The 20,872-nt window shown below is 35.5% G+C and overlaps 1 long non-coding RNA gene across 3 annotated transcripts in view; it reads left to right on the forward strand.

Moving 5' to 3' along the window:
* The first annotated feature begins 1,021 nt into the window (after positions 1-1,021).
* LOC108701479 overlaps positions 1,022-20,872 on the forward strand; it is a 112,517-nt gene continuing 92,666 nt past the window's right edge. For all 3 annotated transcript variants that reach the window (XR_001933186.2, XR_001933185.2, XR_005964102.1), the window contains exon 1: positions 1,022-1,208. This is a non-coding gene — a long non-coding RNA (uncharacterized LOC108701479). The remainder of the gene's footprint in view (positions 1,209-20,872) is intronic.

The raw sequence follows: 20,872 nt of genomic DNA on the forward strand, positions 1-20,872 counted from the left end.
TCTTTCCTTGCAGAAAACCAAAACCAGACTAAAGGTGGCCATACACGGGCCGATAAAAGCTGCCGACAGACCGTGACGGCAGCTTATTGGCCCGTGTATGGGGCCCCCCGACGGGCTTTACCGATCGAGATCTGGCCGAATCGGCCAGATCTCGATCGGATGGGACAAAATATCCCGTCGGGTCGGGGCCGCATCTATTCGTTGATGCGGTCCTGCGATCCGACCGCCCGTTAGGCATCGTTAGGATCTGATCGTTGGGCCCTAGGGCCCACGATCGGATCAGCCCGATATTGCCCACCTCAAGGAGTGGATCTCTCCATGTATGGCCACCCTAAGGGTAGGACTACACGGAAGTTGGAAAATATAAACTGGAAATAAGGTAAGAGATGTCGGATGAAGTTGCAGCATTGATCCGACGCAACATGACAGTCGGGTACAGACCCTGCATGCTGCGTCTGCATCCGCCAGTCGTGTCGAGTCGGATCAACGCTGCAACTTCATCCGACATCTCTTACCTTATTTCCGTTGCATGCGATTTGTCACCGGCGTTTTGACGCATCACGTCGGATCGCGTCCGTGTAGTCCTACTCTAAGTCTTGATGACTGGAAGTGGATCCCATCATGCTTTGCATTTAAATTACAGCACACATTTTAAAATGATCAAATATTAATTTCCTCTATAACTACACATTTCTCAGGTATATGTACATAATAACTTAAGAGTGTACACAAATTACAAGCGCAGGAACACTGGGGAGCGTTCCCCATAGAGCTGCTGGGCAGCATGCCGCCCCGAAATATTTGCCGCCCTAGGCCCGGACCTTTGTGGCCTCACCACAAATCCGGGCCTGAGCACAGGAGTAAATGCACTGGATTATTGTCAGTGGGGCAGTACTCACACAGATGCATGTAAGCGACAAGCGCAGGCTGGAACACAGAATGTTGCATTTTACCTGCGTTCCGCGCATACATGTGTCTGTGTGAGTACAGCCCCCTTCACAATAATTGAGTGTGTCTACTCCCCTGCAGCTGAATGGAGGAAAATGCAACGCAGGGGAGAGCACAAACAAACATTCTTGTGTAAGAGCCCTTATTTAAACAAAGTGCCTAGCTATGCTAATGTATGGGCACAGCTGTTAATCATTAGGACACACCTTTGTGTTTTACCAAATCCAGAGCAAACTGAACAATCCTCCTGGAAACATCAGGTAAAAAACTATTTTAAATGTTTCAAGTTTGCACTTTGTATTCAAAGGCATACATGCTAATGGCAAGTTAAACGATTGGTTCCTAAGAGAAACAATAATGTTCAAATGCCTTTGTATTTCAGTTCTGCAAACAGCAAGTTTCCACATGGCTTTTAACCCTTCTGTTGCTGCCATGCTGGAAACTGAAAAAATGTGTTGAATTGTGTAGGACAGACTTGAGAAGCAATGAAAAGAGATAAAGGAGTTTCTTGTTTAGTTTGTGAAATAAAGAGAGAAAGAACTAAAGAGTTCTCCTCCACAGATGTCTCAGAAATAATATATAAACAATATAAAATAATATATAAATAACATTGACTTATTAGTATAGATATAAACAACACGACTGTCACATCACCAAAAATGCTTTATCAAAATAAATGTATTTGAAGCAGTTGTCAATGAGAAATCCATGCTTGGCACATAATATATATTCAGACATATGTATGGTGTGTAGGCTGTAAGGACATGGCAGGGCTGTATGCACTTGCACAGAATGACTTATTAATAAATTGGGTTTTTTCTATGTAAGTAGAGAAAATGTTATCAATCTGGCTGTGTTTAAAGTTAGGCAGCTAGTGTCTTGGTTTTAGGTTTATACATATGCCACAAAATCTCAACTGTATTTGTCTATCAAGGATTCATCACTATAGTCTGTTTGGGATAAAAAGTACAAAAAATCCATTGTAAGAACTGATTTTCTTAGAGGCCAAATCTTCAGACTGGAGAATGTTTAGGACCCTTACACACGGGCATTTCACCCTTAATGTTCCTGCATTCCACTGCAGGGGAGCACAGAATCAGCCTGTATGGATGGGTGAATTTAACCTGTTTCGCTTTGCCAAAAATTCACCGAAATGCATTAAAGTCTATGGCCAACAATTTTTTTTTTAGATGCGCGTCATTTTTTTCTCCCATTGAAGTCTATGGGTGTCATTTCCACTGCGAAACGTGGCAAAAAAATTCGCTCATCCCCGCTCTTGCCTATAGTGAGGTAATAAAGTGGTGAAAGCAGGAAAATTAAGTGCAGGGGGATGGTGGATGCCCTTGTGTAAGAGCCTTTATTCAATGCACTTAGTAGTAGAACATGAAATAGCTTCAATCATTTATACAAACAATTATTTAACTTTATGTACTTCCTGATAAAATTAAGTTTTTATTAGTACAGTACTGGCATGTAGACAAGTTCCCAATTATCTTCTTTATGTGTTTACTACAGAGTAATGTCAGGATGATCTCTTAGATTAGAATTTGTCAGGCAGATAATTTGTCTCAGCAGCTGAAAAAAGGCAGGAACGTTCTCAGATAATTTATCCTGTAAACCCTTAAGAATATCTTTAGCTACGTCCTCTCTTGAAGCACTCTGTCTTTGTGTATTCCACACTCCTGCACAACTCATACTGGAAGATGTCACAAGTGTACACAGGTTATTGTTGTATTCATTAGCAGGCAGGACACTGAAGCCTTATTAATATGTTTAGAAGCAATGAATTTGCAGAGAGAGGGAAAGCGGAAATGGGGAAAAGTTGTGTTACTGTTTTTTGGCAGTAATTGAAACAAACACTCGGTTATGACATTAACAGTGCGAACACTGATGCGGTTGTTCCATGAATCAGTGGCATTCATTACTTAAATCAATAACACTCAGCACTTCTGCATAGTAAATAATCCCATATTCTGTTGTGAATGGCACATAGGTGCACCTATTGAGCTGGGCTTTGGCTATACAGGTATGGAATCTGTTATCCAGAATGCTCAGAACCTGGTGTTTTCCAGATAACGGATCTTTCTGTTTTTTGGGCCTTTGTACATGCTAGAAAACCATTTAAATATTAAATAAAACCAATAGGCTGGTTTTGTACAAGGTACTGTTTTATTATTACAGAGGAAAAGATTTTTTTTTTATTTTTTTTTAAAAAGTGAATTATTTGGATAAAATGGAGCCTTTGGGGGCCTTCTCGCAATTTGGAACTTTCTGGATAATGGGTTTTTAGATAATGTATCCCATAGCTGTACTAATAGATATAATCCAGTCAGATTTATCACTGCATATACAAATTTTAAAAAATATAATTATCTGTTGATCTGTCTACTGCTAATAGAACAAGCAAAATATAACATTTGTACATCTAAAACCTTGGAACCATGATCAATCACTCAAATACTACAGGATGACATTGTGTTCATGGGTGGTTTTGGTTACTTTGTCTTCTTATTTTTACTCTGTTTGTGATGAGCTGTTATATTCACATTTACATATAGTAAGAAATTTAGTTTGGAAACACATTTATTAGTTTGCCAAATTATACACTCAACATTTCATAACATATCAACATGAAACATCCTAGATATGATAGCCAGGGGTCTACTGAACAGTTTGATGCCCAATATGCATATATTTAACAAATGATGTGGCTTATGATGTGGCTTACAGAGGCACCCACATGAAAGCAGCACATGGCTGACACCAGCTGCTGCAATATAAGTACCCGGTATATGTATTATGTGTCATAAAACCCCCGAACAATAGGTAGACCTTAGAAAACCATATATTTTCTGAAAGTGCACACACTATAAAACTGCAAAGCCATGCTAAATGTAGCAATTTTTATTTAATTTCCAAAAATTGGCACACTGCTTGAATTTTGACCCATTAAATGCTCCACTTTTTCCTAATGTACCAGCATAAAACATCCTAAATATCAACTCCAGGAGTCTACTGAGTTTGATGCCTGATATGCATAGATTTACCAAACTATGTGGTGTACAGAGACCCCCAAATTGATATACAGCAGGCAAAATTTCCATGAGCAAAAAACATAGCAGAATACAATAAAATCACTAAATCCCCAAAATTCACCTACACAGAACTGAAAATGCAATAACAAACTAAAAAATGCACCGAAATCACCAAAAATGGAATATAATAAACAAAATAATATACCAATAGTATTGTGCAGTGCGATTAGCGAATACGATATTCGTAATGGCAATAAAACCTTTTTTTCAGGCAAAAAACCCCACAGGATCCGGTAAAAAAAAAAGCAATAAAATTGTGTAAGTGTGTGCATACACTTGGCAAAATGCATGTTGTGTGCGTGAGTGGTGTGAATGTGTGAAAGCCCCCAATGCCTCAAAAAAGTGTGTGTATCAGTGTAAAAAGTATGTGACTGTGCATTTTGTGTGTGTTACACTAATCTGGGGTGTGCAGGCTGTAGATCCCTCTTCAAACACGCAGGAGGAAGTGGAGGAGGCATCGCTGGGGGGAGCAGGAAGTGGAGGCAGTGTCAGGCAGCAGCAGACACGCGCAAGGGCTTTTATTCAGGTTAGAAGAAAGGGGGGTCCATTTTAAGATGCTGGACGGACTGTGAAGTTCTGGAACTCTCTTTCTGGGTTGTTGTATTGGCAAATGTATTGTTTTAAGAAATGGTTGGATGCTCAAGTACAAAGTTGATTCAGGGACTGGTCTGATTTCCCTCTTGGGAGTCAGGAAAAATATTCTAGAAAGGTTATTTCACCTTTCTCTCAATCAACTGGTGGTTAGGCAGATATTACTTAGGGAAAAGCTTTGAACTTGATGGATGTGTGTTTAGCCTAATATACTGTTACTATTTATGTTCAGAATGCCATTTATAACTGTTATATTCTATTGGGTTGAATATTAACCATCCCATTATCTCCTGCTATTTTACATTTTAGCTAGAGGGGTTATTTCTGTTGTACTTATATTATATTCACAAATCAATGCAGCTCAAGATTGAGATGAGGTCATTTCAGAAGATTAGTGTTTCAGCACTCTACCTGGATGATGGAAATCTTCTTCCTTTCATTCTTCCACACTAAAAAGAAAGCAGCTTAGAGTGACTCCAATATTTCTAAATTAAAGTGCCAATTATACATTATTAAAGTTGGTGAAACATCCACTACTGGTTTTGTCAGCAAACAAGCAGCATGTTATTGCTTAAATGAATCATCTCTGGGAGCTGACCTCCTCCTTAAACAGCAGTTCCCATAAAAAAAGAACAAAAAACATTCTGCTTACCAGAAAATGAGGATATTTTAAAAAAAACAAAACCTTATTGATTTCAAATATTTAATTTTATTTTAAATACATTTGCTGTGCCACTTGCTTGTATTTGTTAATTTATTCCATATTTCCCCATTCTCCTGTTAAAACATATCAATGAACTAGTATTTCGTTCTGTATGAGTAGTAGACTGCAGGTGGGGGTTTCCTTTACTTCATATTTGATGTTTTTGTGTGCATGCACAAATGTTCATGACTGTACATGTACACTGATCATGGAAAAATGGAGAAACATTTTTTTTTCGAAATTGTTGTTCAGTGTCTGCCTGGTCACCCCTTTGGGAGTTTAACAGGCAGCAGGTGAGTGTAATGGTATCTTAAAGACCCCAAGAACCCTATAATTGCACTAGGATCATATCATAGATTTGCTTTATAACTATAATTCCTCTTTATACTACCCAATAAAACGATGAATATCTTATTAGGGCTCAGACTTGTGTAATGAACAGTTTGTATGATTCACAATGAATAATTCATAGGACAATAAAGTTTATTAATATAGTAATACGGAAGCATTACAATAGTGAATCAGTCTTTAACTTTCATCCAGATGATCTCGGACCTCTCTATAGCTGTAATCCAGAAAATATTGAAAATTCTCATAGTTAATAATCTAGAAGCGCAAGCATCATTCAGATGATGCTGCACATTATGTTGGCACTCTAAAAATACATGTTAATAATAATTAGTGATAAAATAATGGAGTTTACAATTAGTCCAAATGCAAGAGAACAGGGCAGAGAATCATTAGCATTAGTTCATTCTATAAAGATACTTGAGTGTCCTGTTTGTAAGACTTATGTGTTTAATATGAAAATGTTTTTTTTAATTTAGTTGTTTTTCAGCAGGGGCACAATGCTACATTCCTATCATAATATGCCTTATAGTATTGAGTCCCATATGTGTCCACTCTTTAGCAGAAATGGCCAGCATTGTACAGTTCATATTCTTTAAAATCATATTTTTATTGGGGGGTGGAAAGGCGATTGATGAAGATTTTTTTTTTATAGTATAGGTATGTGATCTGTTATCTGAAAACCTGTTATCCAGAAAGTTTAGAATTATGGGAAGGCCATTAGACTCCTTTATAAGTAAATAATTCTAATTTTTAAAAATGATTGCCTTTTTCTTTGTAATAATAAAACATTACCTTGTACTTGATCCCAACTAAGATACAATTAATCCATATTGGAGCAAAACAATTATATTGGGTTTATTTAATGTTTGAATTGTTTTTTCTTAAGCTATGGTGATCCAAATTATGAAAAGATTCCTTATCTGGAAACCCCCAGGTCCCGAACATTCTGGATAACCAGTCCCATACCTGTATAATCTGAATGCTATCGATGGATGCTTGGGTTCTTCACCTCTGGCACATTCAACACATGTGCTTTGAAGTTTGATGGTTCAGCACAATTGAGACAAATGGCTATTATGTTGCTGAAAGTGGAGAAGCAAAACTATTCCCTCCACTCATGAAATATGAAAAAGAGACTTTTACATAAATATGATTTACAATTAGGGTGAACGTACAATAAACAATATCAAGGGAAATGGAAAGGGTCCTTTACATTTTAGCAAGTCTTTATTTAATTGCCTCTATGGTATAACATTTGGACTTCTTTTTAAAAAATAATATATGACTTAACACAGTGGAACACATTCTTCATACCAATAACTTGTATAAATAAAAATAATTATGATTCTGTAAATTTTCCCCTGCATTTTCTTGCTGAGCTATGCATAGTACAGGTGAGCACCTTTACTGATATACTTTATGTTTGACTTAAAGGTGAGAAAACATAAGAAGGTTGACCTACATCTCCGTTGCCATGTCAGTTGGATTTTTTTTTTGCTCACATCCCCAGGGACTGAGCCATGTGGCCTTGCCCCCTGCTGGAGTTTTGTAAAATGAAAGAGATAATGATGACACTGGTAAGAAGAGCTTAAAGCTTACAGGCAATTTACACAAAGTCAGTATCTACAAAGAGACCCCGAAAGATGACTGTTAGAGATTTACAAAGCGAAATGCAAAAGAAAGTATAGTGTCCCTTTCAGCACAAACCTCAGCAAGTTGTATAAAAATATATTACCTCACACAGATACCAAAGCAGCTAAATAGCAAGACACAAACCTAGCAACTAAAGGCTTCTAATATAGGTCACTATATGCAAAAGCTACTTACATTTAGGTGAAGTGCTATATATATTTTTGCAGTGAGAACTGTTGTACAGACTATGTTTCATCGTTGTGAATTTGGTTGCTTCTATAGGTTTGTGTATTATGAATGGCATTTTCAGCCTAATAGGCTTTTTAACAGGGAATGATCAAGATTTTCTCTGGCATGATTAGCGCTCATAGTCTTAGCAAACCTGTTTTTGAGAACACAAGATATCATTAGAGCAGCTTACGCTTGGCAAATGCCAGTGGGTTAATTGGTACAATTTTTGTGTTCTCCCGTATTCTAGTTACCATGGCAACCGAGCATCATCCCCACTTTACAGCTAAACATCGAAAAATAATAACTTGTGTTGTTATTGGAAACTTAATAGTGCAGTTTCGCAGGAATGTTAATCCTTCCAGGATGTATGATCCTTAAAGGGAGTTTTCCTCTATTACATATTATTTTCATATTGCAACATTTTCAGTGGCATATGGAACACTGGCTCTAGAGACTACTACATCAGTAACCACTAGTCTGCAGTACAAATGTAGCATTTGATACTGATATAAAAATAATGCTGTATTTATTCAGTAAATTTAGATCACAAACATCTCAGGGGGGAAAGTTGTGTTCAATACTGAGTTTAAAACTATTAGGCGGGGGTGCAATAAGGCTGTGACCACAAAATACATATAGACAAATGCAAGAGTCCTCTGCACTCAACCCATTATCATTTGAGTTTATATATAAAAATTATATATATATATATATATATATATATATATATATATATATATATATATATATATATATATACACACACAAATATGTGTGTGTGTGTGTATACATATTAGAGGACCAGATGATACAGTGTTATGGGGTTTATGTATCATAGAAGGGGCAAAAGTTGCACCAAACATAAATGATGAAAAAAATATATCATTATAATGTTGCTCAGTTTTGCCGGGAGCTAAGCTTGCAGCTTTATTTTACAGATTCTCTAAGTATAAAGTGCACAGAAGCAAGTACCAGGTCACGGGGCTGCATTCAGTTGCCAGAAGACACATATTAAATGTCTTGTTAGCAAGTTTTTGGAGCTGATTGGCTGCTCTCATTGCACTGGTTTGACCCCCTGCCAGACTCCTGAGTTTCTTAAATGCTTTCACCTTGACCCTTATTACATCAGTTGGGAGTGATTTTGTAGTATTCAAAGAACATGAACAGTCACAATATGCCCTTACTCTATGTATGGATTATGTGTAAACTTTTTCAAATAACTGAGCCTTTGCATTTATTGGGGACTTAAAATCCTCAATTTCAACAAGGATGTAAAAACCACCCTCTGGACCAGATGCTCCGTTAAGTAAATTAAATGACTGTGCAGTTATAGAAAAGATAATTACGTTCAGAGTTCATTACTGAGCTTCTGAATTTAATTGGATATTGAAATGACTCAACAATATTGAAAGAATAGTTTACTATAGTAAAGTAGTGCAATAAAAAGCATGTAGAATTTACATTTTCAAATTAAATCATATTTGGAAGTACTGAAGGTGTTTTGAGACTATAATTCTCAACATCAGTGATGACTCAAAAACAACCCACTATTAAAATAAACACTGCACAAGTTAGCCAAAGCGACCGTTTGGGAATGTGAAAATGAACTAATCCATTTATTGAATTTCCTATTTACTGTAATTAGATATTAAAGGGTTTTTTTGCAACCATATAAAAGGAATCACTTGCCAAAGTGCTATGGGGCAAATGAAATATAAGATTTTAAATTTTTAAGCAAGATGAAATGATTTCTGAGCTATGGGAATTCCTAGTAATTGAGCTAAATTAATTATGCACGGTCAGATTCCCAAAGGCTGCAATCCAGTTACTGCTTTGGGAGCAGCAGTCATAGGTGTGATAAAAATTGTACTAAATTGATTTGATTTATGGAAATCAAATAAATTCATTCAAAATTAATTTGTTTCCTAATTTAATTGGATATTAAAGTAACTTATGCAACACATTTGAATCAATTGTTTACTAAAGTTCTGTGGTGCAATAGAATAAAAAGTACAATTTGGAAGTACTGAGGGAGTAATGTTGTTATAATACACAATAATGTCAGAAATGTGATTTCAGTTTCAACAATAGCTGCTTGTGTTGATAAATTGAAGGACACAAGGGCTTTACTATTGCATTTAAAAAGTACTTAATCCTCTTCAGGAAAATGATCAAGAAGAACTGCAAAAACATATCTTATAATTGCCCAAAAATGTACCTCAGCAGTGGGGTGTATTCATAAAAATGGCTACAGATTAAGCTAGTTATAGAGTTCTTGGAAGCATGATGATGCATTTTCCCCTAAACCATTTCTTTTTTTAAAAAAAGTCAGAAAACCATGTCCAAGAGATGTAAAAAAACTCATTGGGCCAATTAAACCAACTAAATGGTGTAGATCCTTAACGGTGATTGCAGGTGTCCATATTTTAACCAGTTTTATAAGATAACTACTGGTACTGCCACTGTTAACGTTTTTCCAGAAACCCTCTTGTTAAAAGAAAATTCAGTCGGTCCGCAAATGTGCTTTTTGCGTACTGCCAATTGGGTCATTCTGCACAATTTAAGCAGATGGAATATGTTCCCATGCCGGAAAGATGGTTTGTTGAAAGGGGTTTTCAATGCCACAAATTACTGTACAGTGTACATCTCTGTTCTTGAAATTCTAGCAAAAAGACATTGCTTCATTTTTGTTTACAATTCAGTTAATTTCACACTTTTTCAAGGTGTTAGGTTATTCATTGAATCCATTGGATTGTTTGGAGTAGTCGAACATACATTTTAAATTAATTTTTATATCTGTTATTTATATACAGTGATGACACATTTCAGTAGTGCTGTATATAGTTTGTTCATTATTCACATCATTCCATGCCCCAGTGTAGCTGACGGTCTATGGTCCTATTCACATTTACTTGGGGTAATTATGTGAGAAGTCATCTAACCTGCCTTTATGTTTTTGAAATGTGGGAGAAAACCAGAGTACCCAGAAATCCATGCAGACAGGGGAAAAACATATATACTCCTTGCAGATAGTGTCCAGGCTGGAATCAAACTCAGGGCCCCCGTTCATGCAGGGTTTAATTATTTGCTCGAATGCTTTCTGTGCTGAAAATGATTCTTTCTAGAGTGGGAAGGAAATTCTTAAATTGGAAATGAATGTGTTTTACTGAGTGGTAATGATTTAATGACCTGTATATTTAAAGTAATTGTAAGTAGGATATTTTTTCTACCCAAACCTAAAGTAAGTGTATAGGGTCATGGTTATATCATGAAGCTTTCTCATAAAGCTCATTGCTAAAGACACCTAAGAAGTACAGGTATGGGATACGTTGTATAGAAAGCTCTCCAATAGACATTCTGGATAACAGGTCTAATACTTGTAGTATAATTGGCATTGGTAACAAAATTATAGCATGGAAATATGTGATTGTTGTTGCTAAACTGTACCAGGTAAAAAAGTGCACTCTTCCCAAAAAAAAAAAAAGTCTAAAACTACTGGCTAAAAATCACCTGTATTCTCGTACATGACTAAAGATGTATTAATGTCATACCTAGCAAATACAAGATTAACTATTTATATTTTTGCCATGGGTGCCAGTGAAAGAATGGAAAAGAAATGTACTATCCCTAAAATTGTTTTTGTCTTTAAATGAGAAGGAAAGTTCTAATCATTTGGGGGAGGGGTGCCAAATATTATGTAACCCATCATGTAACCCAACCAAGATGTTCCATCAATGCTTCTTCGTTAAAGTATAAAATCGGGATCTCAGTTCTATGTTGTAATTGCAAAACATTGTGCCAATCCACATCAGTATATACAGTAAGATAAAGTATGTAAAGTATGTAAATTGCTTTTTGTCAACACAATATTTAGTTATTGTGTTTCATCAGACCATCCTTGAAACAATGAAAGAATGCAGATTCAAGCCAACCTTGAAGCCTGCACACGTTTGTAATACAGGAATGCTTTATATTCATATTCGTCTTTAAGAATGCAATGTCAGATTGTTATTACCTACTGTATGCTTCCACTACAATCACTGCTTTACTAAAATACACTAGACTAAAGCAATCCATTAGTTACCAAGCAGAGTCCAGCAGCTTAAAGAAGCAGCTCACCTTAAAATTATTAACAGTTGGTATGATGGAGACTTCAGTAAACTATTTATTTGAAATGAGCCTTTGTTTTAATTTTTTCTGAGAACCCCCATTTAATATTTTTCAGGGCACCATAAAAAAAAGGGGGGGGGTATGTAAAATTGAGGTTTCACTGTATTTTCTAATATCTACATTACCTGCTTTGCAATTATCAGGAATAACAGTAACATTGAAACCTCACAGCAATTTTGGTTTTATTTGAGTCAATGATCCCTGACAATCAGACAACATGCCACTGATGGAGAAGGAGAGGGGCACACTAAAACAAAGAACCACCAAATATTCTGTGCTATTCTTATACCAGAGTCCAATTTTGTGCACATAATCAACTTCATATAGGTGATCTAATGTCTCATAAAAATATAAATAACTTAAATAAAACCAAACTGAAGTATCATGGCAGTTAACTTGTAGTTTTGGGTTTTACAAATAATGACACTTAGGGGCACATTTACTATTGGTTGAATATCGAGGGTTAATTAACCCTCGATATTCGACTATTGAAGTTAAATCCTTCGACTTCGAATATCGAAGGATTCGTTCGATCGTTCGATTCGTTCGATCGAACGATCAAAGGAATAATCATTCGATCGAACGATTCGGAGGATTTTAATACATCGATCGAACGATTTTCCTTCGATCCCAAATTGGCTAGACCTTCCCCATAGGCTAACATTGGTGCTCGATAGGTTTTAGATGCAAAGTAGGTGATCTAAGTTTTTTTTAAAAGGACCGTACTTCGGCTATCGGATGATCGAATAGTCAACCGATTTTTAGTTCGAATCATTCGATTCAAAGTCTAAGTCGTAGTCCAAGGTCGAAGTAGCCAAAAAAACTTAGAAATCCGACGTTTTTTCCATTCAAATCCTTCACTCGAGCTAAGTAAATGTGCCCCACTATAAATCTGACAATGTAAATTTATTGGAAATGTTGTGTGCTCATAATGATATTAAAGGGAAACTATACCCCCCAAACAATGTAGGTCTCTATTAAAAGATACTGAGTAAAACAGCTCATGTGTAAAACCCTGCTTCATGTAAATGAACCATTATCATAATAATATACTTTTTTAGTAGTATGTGCCATTGGGTAATCATAAATAGAAAATTGCCATTTTAAAAAATAAGGGCCGCCCCCTGAGATCGTAAGATTCACTGTGCACACATACAAACCACATGTAAGGTCACATGAGCCAATTAACAGACAGAGTTCTGTCTTTTGCTTCCTCACTTCTTCCTGTTACAGTTAGTGTTGTATTATTTCTGGTCAGGTGATCTCTGAGGCAGCACAGATAGAGTCACGAAATGGTGGTTCAAGGCAAGAGATGTAAAAGGGCAATATTTATGTAAATATATATTCCAGTTTGGTAAGATTCTTTAATATGTCATTCAATTTGATATAAACTATCTGTTGCTTAAGTATTCATTTTGGGGGTATAGTTTTCCTTTAAAAGGAATAAAATATTACTTAAATTCCTAAATTGAACAGTCAGAGAAAATGTGATAGTATTTTAAAATTTTCTATAAAATGAGAGGGTTTGTGGCTTTATCTTACAGCTGACATAGTAGATTCCGCTTTAAAATAGAAACTAGAGATAGGGAAATTTTATTAGATAACAACCATTCAACATCAAAAGATTTTCAGCTCCAGTTTAATAGAAGAAACCTTTTGAAGCTTGCCTTAAAAATCCAAGCATTAGATGCAGTTATATCCTTTATCTCAAAAGAATGTCATAGAAGTATCAAATTTGATGTCAGCAAAGATGTGGATAGTCCATGTAGTTTATCTGTTAAATGTTTAGAGGGGATGGTCACTTTAAAGAACCGGTAACATCAAAACTGTAAATGATTTGACTGGACTTACTAATTATTTCTATCTTATGTAAATATTATTTTCTCTGAAATAGAAAGTAAATGTTGTATTAGTATTTGTACACAGAGCTGTGCTGTGTTCAGCCATCTATATATGTTGAATATAGCAAGCATCACTCGATATTCAGAAAATGAAGAAAGATATTCATTGTATCAGTGGGATGCAATGGTACAATTGCACAAATGCCACATGTCACATAGACAATGAATTGCTCGGGCAGCTCAGTTTGTAAAGTGCTGTGGAAATGTGTTGGTGCTATATAAATACCAGGAAATTAAAAAATTCAACAATATTATTCAGCACCAAAACCCTACTAATGAATAATATGTTGAAGCATGCAAATCAAGAAGTTGAAATAAATGATTTTCTATATTTGGAATACTTAAATTCTTAATCAACGGTGACTGGAATAGGTGTGCTGGAAGAAATACAATTAAAATCAAAAAACTTTCCATTATTAAAAAGGTCCATCAAACTTTGGACCATGTTTGAGAGACTGGCTGCACAGGAGTACAGTATAGTTGTAGTACTCTTTGTTAGCAACAGAATCCTCTTTGTTAGCAACAGAATCTCGTCAGTAAGTATTTTGAGAAAGGGAGTACTTTAGGAGATTATCCTTGGTAGTGAAACAGAAGGATTATCAGTAGGCACATCCAAAAGAAAATCGACAGAAAAATAAGAGGAGAGATGAATGAGTTTTTAAGAGAAAATTTGAAGAAAAAATAGCATAGCATGGTAGAAGAAATATACAACTGATAGAATTGCTCAAGGCACTAGTTTATACTGTATATTCAGAAGCTCCATCAAATTGAGCATTAACTCAATATCACTAAATAAATAAAACTAAATTTGAATCCCCTGGGAATTGCAAACAAACCTCCAAAACTCCAAAATGACTTGGTAGTCAATTGTCAAGGAAAAGACATAAAGATTAGTGATGGGTGAAGAAATTCGGCAGGCATGGATTCACGTTTCAGCACCAGCGAATGAATTTGCAAAGCGGTGCCGGAAAAAAATTGCTTCAGAATTGTTGCGTGCATAGAAATTGTTGCGTGTCAAAATTATATGGACGACCATTGACTTAAATGCATTTGGACAAAATAGTAGTGCATATAAAAATTGTCGCTTGTTACAAAATTATTTGACTTCAAAGCGTTTCGCAATTTTTTCTCCCATTAACTTCTACATGACTTTAACTCGTTTGATATGATGGATTTTCGGATTTGGATTTTTTTGCAGTTTTGGGATATAATAAATTGTGAAAAATTTAAGGTTTTTTTCTCCATGAAAAATTTAATTTTTTTCCACAAAAAACCTGACCATAAGAAAATTGTGGTTTAGTAAATAACTCCCTTAGTGTGATGAGACGAACTTTGATTGGTATTCTTTTTTTTTTTTTTTACTTATTTAGAAATAATTAGCTTTTCTTTGGCACATCATTTGCACTAAGGGATTTAAGGAAATATTTACCTCCTACACTGGGCTGGTGTTTTGTTCAGTAGCTCTCCAGTTTGGGATTCAAGTCCTGTTCTAGCAACCAGGGAGTGATGTAAATAAAACACTTAAAAATAAATAAGAGTAGGCCTGAATAGAAAGATTAGTTAATAAAAAGTATCAATTACACTTTAGCTTTGCAGAGCAATAACTTTTTTGGCTGCTTGGGTTGGGTTGACATACATCTTATCTTTGAAGCATAGGAAGTCAACAATAAAGTCCATGGCCAAAGTAGTCAAAGAATAGGAAGGGATAGACAAGTGTTGCAGGAAGCCACATGCAAGTGAATAAGAGGAATTTGAGGTACAATTGACAAAAGTGACAACATTTCATTAGCAGCCTTCTGAATAGATATTACAGTAACATAGTACAAAATATTTTTTTAAGAATAGCAGGACAGAGGTAAGGACTGTAGGTAGAGGTATATAAGAAAGAACAGCAGGAGTGTTATTGGACGCAGAGTACTCAGGTGATTAAGTCATAAAATTGTGGAATGAAGGCTTCAACAATTTTAGAAATATTTCTAGGCCTCTTGTCACTTTTAGAATTTACATCAGGTAGAAAACTTTTTACAAAGCATTGGTTTATTCTTATTTTCATTGAGAATAAATAATGTCTAACTTGGAAAAGGAAAGTGCTCACATGGCCTACCTTTAGATTTATTAATGAATGTATGTTATAATTATCAAAATGAGTGAGACGTTGGATTACTTTAGTTCTAATGGTTCGATCTTAAAGGAGAAGTAGAGAGTAATTGGAGGGTGCCAATTCATTTATCACTATCCAGTACCGGATTTTGTGCGCTGTTCTTTGAAAACTCTCTATACTGTACATGCAGCAAGTCTAAGCTTGCAGGCAACACCAATGAGTCTCAGGCAAGACCTGAGTGGTTTTCAGGAATGTATTGTCGTCTGTTGCACTTTTTAAAGAAGAGGGAACTCCAGCCCAGCTTAAGAGGTTAACATCTCCTTGAATTCCTTAATGACCTACCAAAAAAATTAATTTCAAAGTCACATTTTTGTTAGGCTGGCACACAGAGAGATCTTTCACAGATGAAGAAGAACCTTTAAACATGAACAAGATGAGAAGAAAATTAGATATCATCAAGATAGATGTCTGTACTGTAACCACTAACATATACATCAAGATATTAAATACTTCCTTGAAATAAAATTGAGGTTATAAGCTGAAGGGCAGAATATATTCACAATGCTTGTCCTTGGTGTTTAAAGCTGTCCTCCACTTGTCACATAGTTACATAGTTAAGTTGGGTTGAAAAAAGACCAAAGTCCATCCAATTCAACCCATACTAATTATAATTGTCCAAGGAAACATCCAAGCCCCTCTTAAACGCATTAAAGGAATTGTTCAGTGTAAAAATAAAAACTGGGTAAATGTAAAATAAAAAATGTTTTAATATAGGTAGTTAGCCAAAAATTTAATGTATAAATCCTGGAGTGACTGGATGTCTAACAGAACAGAACACTACGTCATGCTTTGCTGCACTCTTGGTTTTCACTGATTGGTTACCAGGCAGTAACCAATCAGTGACCTGAGGGGGGGCACATGGGTCATAACTTTTGCTTTTGAATTTGATCAGCATTCTAAAGATCAATTGCAAATTCACTGAACAGTTATGTCCCATGTGGGCCCCCTTATAGTCACTGACTAACTGAGAGTTCGTGTGCTAAAAAGCAGGAAGTTGTGTTCTGGCTATTATCTTAGACATCCAGTCACTCCAGCCTTTATACATTACATTTTTGGCTAACTAACTATATTAGAAACATTTTTTATTTTGCACAGCCTACCTGTTTACCTAGTTTTATTTTTACACTGAACTGTTCCTTTAACAGAATCAGCCATCAAAACATCTTCCAGCAGTGCATTCCATAACCTCGCTGTCCTCACTGTGAAGAACCGCATTTGCTGCTTCAAATGAAATTTCTCTTCCTCTAGTCTAAAGGGGTGACCTCTGGTGTGGTAATCCTCTTTATGGGGAAAAAAAGGTCCCCTGCTATTTGACTATAATGTCCTTTAATGTACTTGTACTTCTAAGTGTAATCATGTCCCCCTTTTTTGTTAGAAGGGCCTGAGTCAGACTATTGAAAATGCAAGGCCCCTCCCATTTATCTATCTAGAAATTAAATTTATGGTGCAGTCCATGTCAGTCATACAGTATATAATGGTCCCAGTGCTCCCATGAAAAACCAAAATAAATGGCCAACTCTTGGGACCTTTACTCAGTCAAAAAATAAACAAGCCACATACAATTCCCCAAAGGGTTTATATACCATACCTATGTGCAATTCTGGAGCCAAATTTCCCAGTGATTACATCATAGTAAACATACTGCATCATCAAGCTCAAACTGTTATATATATGTGCCCGTAAGTGTCAAAACAGAAAAGTGAGTAATAATCAACTAGGCTACAAAAAAAAAAATGTATACAGGTATGGGACCTGATATCCTGAATGTTCGGGCCAGGGTTTTTTTTGTATATGGGGTCTTTCCATAATTAGGATCTTCATAATTCAAGTGAACTAAAACACATAATGTTAGCATTCATTAAAACTAATATCATTGTTTTGCCTCTTATAAGAATTGATTATATATTGATTAGCTTCAAGTACAAGATGCTGATTTGTTATTACAGTAGAAAAGGGAATCATTTTAAAAATTAGAATTATTTGATTAAAATGGAGTCTGTGGGAGATGAAATTTCTAACAGATGGGTGGATAGGCATGGATATACAGATATGTGATCCTGGATACCTATTATCCAGAAAACACCAAATTACGGGTAGGCCCTCTCCCATAGTCCATTTTAATAAAATTCATATAATGTTTAAAAATGATTTCCTTTTTCTATGTAATAAGGAAACAGCTTGTACTTGATCATAGAAAAGCTGCATAAATCCATATAGCAGGTAAAATAATCATTTTGAGTTTATTTAATATTTAAATGATTTAAAACAGACTTGAAGTATGGAGATCGAAATTATGGAAATATCCATTATGGAGAAAACCAGGTCCCAAGAATTCCAGATAATAGATTCTATACCTGAAATAACAGAGGACTTTAAATGTTGTGTATATATAACCGATTTTATTTTGCTGATTAATAATGCTGTTATATCCACGCTCAGTTTCTGAGTATCACTGGGTATAGTTCTGTAATAGATGGCTACTGCGCCACAATCCAGTGAATTACCCAGGGAATTAGGCATTGTAATAAAATATGCTGCATTAGCACTAAAACAATGAAGCCAATATTTCTTGTATTTCTCTACTGGTAAATTGGACTTTGCTTTTGTCTATTAAGATTAAGAATGAATTCAGTGTGTGTGCTTACATGTTTGAAATGGATATTAGATGTCCTTGGGCTTGATTGTGTAACAGGCACTTCCTTAAAAAGATCATTGAACTCTGCCCAGTTGCACGAGGGACGCATGAGAATAAGTAGAATCAGATTTCTGCCTGAAGCTTGAAACAACTTAGCATTTCTCACTGCATAATCAAACTAAACTATCTTTAGCATGAAGCCTACAGTATTCCCCTTCTTACATGCTAATTGCTGCTCTGCAGGTATTATATAAAAAAATGGCAAGACAATACTTTAATAATACATTTTTTTCCATAAAGGATTTTTTTTTACATTTAGGATTGAAATTGAAAGGAAAAAATTCCTTAGCTATTTCAATTTTATCTGGCAAACACACTAATTTGTTCTTAACCATGAGAAGGTTGGCCTTTCTGAGTGACCTCCTACTTGTTACAATATATATTTTTTCTAAAGATAATCATTTGTTTCTTGTGCAGGTTAAGGAAAATACAAACCTAGTTTTAAGGATTTAGTACAGTAATTAGAGATATTGGCTATAACACCACTGCTGCTCATATGTCGGAGACTAGAATGAATTCAGTAAAGTTTATTTAAATCTAAAAGATTTGGTTTACAAAATGTAGTACATGGTGCAAAGACTTGTGTTTCCCCAGTGAATACAATTCTGCCTACATTTGGCAGCACTGTATTCAATTAAAGTTCAAGTTAGGGTGAACTGGTGAGAGTGCAGCATATCCCTGTACTTACTGCCTGCCAATGGGCACAATGCAGTGTTCACAAATTTGATTTTGCACCCCTTAGTGCAGTTGAGTCCTAAAACCATTGATGCCAGAAAAATTATTACTCCAAATAAATTTAGAATTGCACAGAGTTGGTGAACACTCCCTTGCTCATCATCTCTATGTATCATTAAATTCTGAACTTTTGTCTCACCCTGTCCCCCCAGCAACTCAAGACATATTTGTCTCAGCACTTGATGCACAAAGTCATGCATACCATATGAACATGGATCCCTTGCTCTCTCAGCTTGCATATATAATATTGGTGGATGGGTGGTGTTCAAGGTGGGGGGATAACTACATGTCTCCTCATGTCTCATTGCTGTCAGCCCTAATCTTTTGCCTGGATACAACTAAAAACTTTCTTAATCCTTTGGACTTTCTGTATATAGGCTCCTCCTTGGTCCTGACTCCAAATTTACTAGAGCTGTTCGGCCCTGACACCAGCTAGAATACGTATATTTAACTTTGACTTTTTATTTAAATTATTCAACTTTCTGAAACTAACATAAGAATTCAATTCCATGGAATAATTGTTTTTATGTTTTTGAAAACTTTGTGAGAAATACACCCTGAAAATTTGTGGAAAGTTAATAAAAAATGTTTTTCATTTTTCATTTAATTGAATACCTCAACAGAACATTTCTACTGCAACGGGAAAGGTTTTTGAATAGTGCAGTTCCAGTGCTTCATACAATGGGTTGCAACAGCTCTGTTGTGATATAAAATAATGGTGTGTATTTTACTGATATAGCCCAACATGCACATCTTCATACATAAAACGACTTCTAACTTTTGCCTGTTGATTTCAGAAATGGTGATGGACATTGTTGATTTAAGTTGTTGATAGACAACATATACATAACATATTTTACACCACTTTTTACATTTTGTTTTGGTGTAAAAACATTTTACAGGTTGATACACTGTATAATAATGCAGGTTAGGTGAATTATTGTACCCTCATAGTAGGTGCAATTAGCTTCATGGACTATATATAAGTAGTTCCCTTGCTGGAAATCAGATGTTTTGTTTTTCATTGCAGATGTCAGTTCTGCAGGTTTGCCAGAAGTTTTTTTTTTTAATTTTTTAGATTTATTAACAGTTGTTTCTGCTAGGCAAAATTACTTTGTAAAGCCCTTTATATGTTTTCTTTCCTAAATATTTAGTATGTGCATACCAACTGTATTTATCTCAGAGTGTTTGATAACTTGTTTGGGCTTTTGTATTTTAACAGCTATGAAAGTAGTTTATTCCTTGTTTTCAGAAAAATGTTTGAGGCAACAATGATTTGTAGTACAGATTTCAATGAACTCCTTTATCTTAATTCAAAGTTCATGTGAATTGAGGATATTGTGCATTGTTTTGCTTTGTTGACTCCCAAGTTGCTCTGCAATGCAACCTCCATCTCCCCTGCTGTTAGAATCAATAATACTGAGAGCTAGTTTAAAAACAGTTTACAATTTATAGAGGACACGCGCTTAAGCCTGACATCAGTTATTATTTTTTTTTTTTTAAATAATCATGTCATTCCTTTCACAAAACCACAAAAGCATTGCAACCCTTGACTGGATGAATAGAGATACAATTTTGGTGCCTCTAGGGCACAATGTAATTGATTTTCATTCTTATTCTCCATGTTTCAGTAAACATGTTTATGGAAAGATAAATACA

This window comes from Xenopus laevis, chromosome 9_10L, assembly GCF_017654675.1.
Source record: "Xenopus laevis strain J_2021 chromosome 9_10L, Xenopus_laevis_v10.1, whole genome shotgun sequence".
Lineage (NCBI taxonomy): Eukaryota > Metazoa > Chordata > Amphibia > Anura > Pipidae > Xenopus > Xenopus laevis.